The 7,486-nt window shown below is 40.7% G+C and overlaps 2 long non-coding RNA genes across 2 annotated transcripts; both read left to right on the top strand.

Moving 5' to 3' along the window:
• Window positions 1-1,081: 1,081 nt before the first annotated feature.
• On the top strand, window positions 1,082-2,811 carry LOC127317080 (uncharacterized). The gene is made up of 2 exons (XR_007860882.2): window positions 1,082-1,561; window positions 2,024-2,811. It is a non-coding gene; the product is annotated as an uncharacterized lncRNA (long non-coding RNA).
• Window positions 2,812-4,457: 1,646 nt separating this feature from the next.
• On the top strand, window positions 4,458-6,330 carry LOC139829820 (uncharacterized). Its single transcript, XR_007860880.2, has 2 exons — window positions 4,458-5,080; window positions 5,543-6,330. It is a non-coding gene; the product is annotated as an uncharacterized lncRNA (long non-coding RNA).
• The last annotated feature ends 1,156 nt before the right edge of the window (window positions 6,331-7,486 follow it).

Raw genomic sequence — 7,486 nt, 5'->3', positions numbered from 1 at the left:
CTGGTAGGACAAAAGATGTTGTGCAAGTTTCTCATTGCGAGCACGCACGACTATATATGGAACACATGCCTATTGATTGCTTTGTACTTGGACACCGTTTTATTATTATCTGCAAATGCCCTGCTATGATTGTTACATGAGTTTCTCTCATCCATGCAACGCCCGTCATCCGTCCCCGTGCCTACAGTATTTTAATCCTGCTGTTTACTATAATCACTACTGCTGTCTGTGTTACTCTGCTGCTGTTATTTCACTACTGCTACTGCTATAAAACTGTTACTACTGATAAACTCTTGCGAGCAAGTCTGTTTCCAGGTGCAGCTGAATTGACAACTCCGCTGTTAAGGCTTCCAAGTGTTCTTTGTCTCCCCTTGTGTCGAATCAATAAATTGGGTTTTACTTCCCTCGAAGACTGTTGCGATCCCCTATACTTGTGGGTCATCAAGCAGCCGACAGCTGGCTAAGCGACGACGAGGATGACCCAGCGGTGAGGGATTGGGTGGCTACGACGAACCAGCCGCGGAGGGACTGGGCGGCTACGACGGCCCAGTCGGTGAGGGATTGGGCGACTGCGACGGCCCAGTCGACGAGGGACTGGGCGGCGGAGCAGGCGACAATGAGATGGGCGTCGCACAACCAGGTGACGAGCCGACGTCCTGCCGCATAGGCGAGGGCGAGGCACGCGGGGCCGCGAGTGGCTGGCCAGCAAGGAGGCCACAGGGGCCGAGGCGACCGGTGTTGCATGCCCAGCACGTGGACCGAGGTCATGCAGTAGAGAACCACGATCGACGTAATCTAGCGACCGTGACGAAGGAGAGGCTGGCTCAAGAAACTCTAGACGGGCACCGCGGCCAATTCCTTCACCATGGATAGGTAACAACACATGAGAGTATGCGACATCTTAAAATTGGTCAGCATCAATGGAGGATGAATGCATATGTGGAGACTCAGTGTTGGATACCGGTAATGTAGAAAAAGGAAAAAAACATGCTCATCAAACATGACATTGCTAGATATGTAGACACGACTAGTGGAAACATGAAGATATTTATATCCATTATGAAGGTAACTATATGTTATGATCCAAAGTTTTGCTTGTTTAAGTTTCGCCACTCGAGTAACAATTGTGAATTTCAAATAAAACAATAAGTGTTTTTGAAGTAATTTGCAGTGCCCGATGAAAATGAAAGAACCAAAATAACATAATAATAAGGACTTCTAAGTAAGATTGCTAGATATTTCACCACCGCTTGGTTCTTGAGTTATCTGGACAAAAATATCTTCTGTTCTTATTTCCTTAGCTCCCAAGTTTCCATCGGCTAAGTCTTATCTGCTCTCAAAAGATCTCCGATCGTGTACGAGGTCTGGTACCTATAAATACCCCTTCAGCCGGAGCTTGTCACCATCGCCCAATCAAGCGCACATCTCCTTTCCTTTCTGTTCCACCATTAGGGAAGTTCTCTGCTTCTGCTTCTTAGCTAGCGAGACTAGAATAGGAGAATAGGAGAATCAGAGAAGCTGCCTGGAAGATTTTAAAGTACATCAGGATGGGCGTACAGAGGTAAGCAACTAGCTAATCTAGTTCTGGTGGTTATTCTAGTCCATGGTGATCTCCTAGCTAGCTGTAGTACTAGTTAATGGTTTTCCTACATGCTTAAGGATCCATCGATCCATCTTTCTACCCAAAACTCCAAGAGCTTGTCCCATATGCTTCCTACTAGTTCTGACCACACTAGTTAAAGAACGTCTGCGCATATATTTTGGAGTATCGGCTGACACTATTAAACATGTCCTTTTGAATTTAAATACTGGGATCTAACATACATGATCTGATAAAATAAATTAGACAGGCTATGCATGTATATACTTGGAACATGAACAGTGACAAAGAACTAAAATAAACATCAGAATGACTAGCTGATACATGGCAATAAACTAGGAGCAATTAAGAGTTAAGTTTGAACGTATGAGAATAATACCAGTATACTTACCTAATCTTATATCGACTTTGTAATATGATTAGGTCAGGGGAAAACTGAAGTTTAATCACCGAGGACAGTCAAGGCAAGCTGCGTATACCAGAATCTTCTTGTGTGCTTTGTATTCCCTTCTTTGATTTATTTGGTTGCTATGCTTATATGTGTTTTGTATGCTCTTAATTCTCTATATCGGTAGAGCTGCTTCCTTTGTTGTTTTAGCACATTTTTATTGTTGTATATTGGTCAAGCAAGATAAAATATGGGATCATATATCAACAAATTGGTTGGTCATAATCATGAAAAGTGTGGTGTATCCAGCCTGAGACGGTCGATACCTGAAAGGTGTGGGATGGCAGGCCCGGATGGGAAGGCCCACACAAGTAGGGGACTCGGCGACGTGATTCTCAGAGATCGATACTATCACGAGGTGGGATTATGACAATTGATTTGCTGATACTCTGCAGAGGCTTAACTAAAACTTGGGTTTTAATATATACTAAGGATGATATGGATGTTGGTGTTGCTTGGTTTATGCCAAAGAGCGTTTAGTCGCTATGAGTGCATATCGCACCCTGCTGAGCTATGAGATATAATGGAATGTAAAACCTGTATATTCTTGCTGAGTATGTTTAACATACTCACAGTCTTTTATTTTTATCTGGTATGCGCAGATCAATTTTAGGATCAAGTGGCGACGGCTGAAAATCCATATGACGGCATATAGCGTAGAAGTGGAGCGAGATATTAATAAAACAAAATATCACTAGCGTTGTAATAAATAAGTTGTACTTGTAATATTTGATAATGAATAAAGTGGAGACCTTGCTTGGCATATGTCAATGATATTTCACTATTTAGCCTTGTATGCTTATGGTTCTTTCAAATCATAAGCATATGGCGGCTGTCATTCTCCTAGGCCGTGACTTGGGGCGTGACAGTTAAAGTGGTATCAGAGCCAAGGTTTCCACATAATATCTAAAATTAAAAATGGAAAAATAATATGATAGGTAATAATCATATAGAAATAATATTATGCGTAAGAGAGCGACGATGTTTTTATTTTCCGAGATATGCAGCGTAAGTTTGGCACAAAATAAAGGTAGAATAAATGAATCGTATTTTTTTGTGCATTACGGCACGATCGACTCATGTTTTGGCTTTCCTGACTAGCTTATCTTTTAAATAACATGAACTGATTGTGTTGTTGATGATTAGAAATTTCCCTTAATTAATAGTAATTTTCTTATGATAGATGGATGATGGGAACATGAACAATGTGAATGGTGCTAGCAATAGCTACTCGGGGGATGTGATCCGTAATGTAGATGGACAAGACCATCTATCCCATTTGCTTGCTGATATTATTGAAAAGCAAGAAAGAACCCAACAAAGGCAAATGCAAATAGTAGAACACATTGCGGGGAGTGATGGGAAACGTAATAGACTTGGAGATTTTGAAAAGTTAAGGCCTCCAACTTTTCTTGGTACATCTAATCCTTTGGAAACTGAAGATTGGATTATTGCCATGGAAAAAGCCTTCGATGCAATGAGTTGTACTGACAATGAGAGAGTTTCCTTCGCAACGTACATGCTACAGTCTAGTGCATTCGAGTGGTGGGATGCTCATAGGAAGTCTTACGAGCACGATGCTTAAATTACATGGAAGTTATTTAAGGAAGCTTTCTATCAAATCAAAAGTATTTTCCAGAAAGTGTTAAAAGGATAAAAGAGAAGGAATTCCTTGAATTAAAACAAGGGCACAAATCAGTTTCAGATTATGAAATTGAGTTTTCTAGACTTGCTCGATTTGCCCCTGCTTTTGTTCAAACTGATATTTCGAAGGCCTGCCGGTTTGAGAGTGGATTGCGCCAACCTCTTAAACGACGTGTCGAAGCCTTTGAGTTGAACTCCTTCAGGGAGGTTGTGAACAAAGCTCAACTCTTAGAAAAAGGTTACCATGACGAAGTGGAGGAGGTACAACAAAAATCAAAGAAGCCCAAATTCAATATGCATCAACCTCAGGAGGACTTTCAAGAGGAACTAAGGTTTTCAATGTCTACGGGTCAAGTTTCTAATGCCCGAGTAATACCATGTCCTATTTGCAATGGCGATCACCCTCCTCATTTTTGTCCGTACCGTTGGGGAAGATGCTACAAGTGCGGACAAGCCGGGCACACTCAAAATCGGTGTCCATCTCTAAAGCAAAATAGCCCTATAGCTCAAGTAGCTCCATCAAAACAAACATTGTTGCCAGCGCCCACACAACCTTTGTATTTGACTGGACTCACTCCACCAAATAATTCATCGCGTAAAGTTCCGGCAACAAAGAAGGTTCCTAGAGGACAACCAAAGAAGGAAGACAAGAACCTTGGAGGAAATCATGCTCGATTGTATACTATAATCAAGAGTAATAAAGAGGAGCCCGATAATGAAATGTCAGGTAACATTTAAATTTTGATTTGTAATTGCGCGATTTAATGTGTCTTTTTCTTCACTAGAAAAAAATAAATCTCAAGCAATATAGCAAGGTTAGTAATAGTGCAATTGTAAAACATAGCTTACTCTATATTATATCTGAAATTTCGAGGACGAAATTTTTATAAGGAGGGAGGAATGTTATGATCCAAAGTTTTGCTTGTTTAAGTTTCGCCACTCGAGTAACAATTGTGAATTTCAAATAAAACAATAAGTGTTTTTGAAGTAATTTGCAGTGCCCGATGAAAATGAAAGAACCAAAATAACATAATAATAAGGACTTCTAAGTAAGATTGCTAGATATTTCACCACCGCTTGGTTCTTGAGTTATCTGGACAAAAATATCTTCTGTTCTTATTTTCTTAGCTCCCAAGTTTCCATCGGCTAAGTCTTATCTGCTCTCAAAAGATCTCCGATCGTGTACGAGGTCTGGTACCTATAAATACCCCTTCAGCCGGAGCTTGTCACCATCGCCCAATCAAGCGCACATCTCCTTTCCTTTCTGTTCCACCATTAGGGAAGTTCTCTGCTTCTGCTTCTTAGCTAGCGAGACTAGAATAGGAGAATAGGAGAATCAGAGAAGCTGCCTGGAAGATTTTAAAGTACATCAGGATGGGCGTACAGAGGTAAGCAACTAGCTAATCTAGTTCTGGTGGTTATTCTAGTCCATGGTGATCTCCTAGCTAGCTGTAGTACTAGTTAATGGTTTTCCTACATGCTTAAGGATCCATCGATCCATCTTTCTACCCAAAACTCCAAGAGCTTGTCCCATATGCTTCCTATTAGTTCTGACCACACTAGTTAAAGAACGTCTGCGCATATATTTTGGAGTATCGGCTGACACTATTAAACATGTCCTTTTGAATTTAAATACTGGGATCTAACATACATGATCTGATAAAATAAATTAGACAGGCTATGCATGTATATACTTGGAACATGAACAGTGACAAAGAACTAAAATAAACATCAGAATGACTAGCTGATACATGGCAATAAACTAGGAGCAATTAAGAGTTAAGTTTGAACGTATGAGAATAATACCAGTATACTTACCTAATCTTATATCGACTTTGTAATATGATTAGGTCAGGGGAAAACTGAAGTTTAATCACCGAGGACAGTCAAGGCAAGCTGCGTATACCAGAATCTTCTTGTGTGCTTTGTATTCCCTTCTTTGATTTATTTGGTTGCTATGCTTATATGTGTTTTGTATGCTCTTAATTCTCTATATCGGTAGAGCTGCTTCCTTTGTTGTTTTAGCACATTTTTATTGTTGTATATTGGTCAAGCAAGATAAAATATGGGATCATATATCAACAAATTGGTTGGTCATAATCATGAAAAGTGTGGTGTATCCAGCCTGAGACGGTCGATACCTGAAAGGTGTGGGATGGCAGGCCCGGATGGGAAGGCCCACACAAGTAGGGGACTCGGCGACGTGATTCTCAGAGATCGATACTATCACGAGGTGGGATTATGACAATTGATTTGCTGATACTCTGCAGAGGCTTAACTAAAACTTGGGTTTTAATATATACTAAGGATGATATGGATGTTGGTGTTGCTTGGTTTATGCCAAAGAGCGTTTAGTCGCTATGAGTGCATATCGCACCCTGCTGAGCTATGAGATATAATGGAATGTAAAATCTGTATATTCTTGCTGAATATGTTTAACATACTCACAGTCTTTTATTTTTATCTGGTATGCGCAGATCAATTTTAGGATCAAGTGGCGACGGCTGAAAATCCATATGACGGCATATAGCGTAGAAGTGGAGCGAGATATTAATAAAACAAAATATCACTAGCGTTGTAATAAATAAGTTGTACTTGTAATATTTGATAATGAATAAAGTGGAGACCTTGCTTGGCATATGTCAATGATATTTCACTATTTAGCCTTGTATGCTTATGGTTCTTTCAAATCATAAGCATATGGCGGCTGTGATTCTCCTAGGCAGTGACTTGGGGCGTGACACTATATCTAAGAAAGATACATTTTTTGGATTGGAATTCCAGCTCACGCTTATTGTAGGGGCGCAAATGTAGCCATCAGGCACACCCAAACACCTTGAAGAAGGTATAATGAGGCTGTTCATTAAGGAGAAGTTCTATGTGAGTTTTCATATCGAGAACACGAGTGGGAGTACGGTTGATAAGAAAACATGCAGTGGTGAAGGCATCATTCCAAAATCTAAAGAGAAAAGATGCATGGGCCAAAAGAGTGAGACCAGTTTCGACAATATGGAGATGCTTCCGTTCAACGGAGCCATTCTGCTAATGTGTATGAGGACATGCTAAACGATGTGCGATCCCAAGAGACTGGAAGTAGTTGAGGTTTTGATATTTACTACCCCAGTCCGACTGAACATGAACAATTTTATGCTTGAGAAGGCGTTCAACATGTTTTTGAAACCGAATAAAAATATAAAACACATTATATTTACGTTTAATAAGACAAAGCCAAGTTAAGCGATTGTAATCATCAACGAAACTAACATAATAATTATGGCCACTAACAGAAGTTTGAGCAGGACCCCATACATCTGAAAACACAAGTTCTAGAGGATCGTGAACCTCACGGCTAGACTCTGAAAAAGGAAGTTGATGACCATTCCCCTGCTGACAAGCATCACAAACTGCTACATCCTTATTACTAGGTATGCTAGGAAGCTCATCACTACGCAAAAGATGACGGACGATAGGAGTGGCATGTTGACCAAGACGAGCATGCCACTGTGATGACGACGCGCGGACTCCACTGAAAACCCGAGAGACGCTAGTCTGCTCCAAGCGATAAAGACCCTGGTAAAGGTGCCCGCTAAGGAGTACGTCCCTCGTGACCCGATCCTTAATAAAAAGATCAAATGGGTGAAATTCGCAGAACACACTATTATCATAATTAAGTTTAGGGACTAAAAGGAGATTGCGTGTCATGGATGGAAATCTAAGAACATTGCGAAGGTGAAGACTCCTATTTACATTGCCCAGCTCGCTCGTCAGATGATCTGTGGCCCCAGTATCCATGT

The sequence above is a fragment of the Lolium perenne genome, chromosome 7 (genome assembly GCF_019359855.2).
Source record: "Lolium perenne isolate Kyuss_39 chromosome 7, Kyuss_2.0, whole genome shotgun sequence".
Lineage (NCBI taxonomy): Eukaryota > Viridiplantae > Streptophyta > Magnoliopsida > Poales > Poaceae > Lolium > Lolium perenne.
This window is presented reverse-complemented; position numbering and strand designations above follow the sequence as displayed.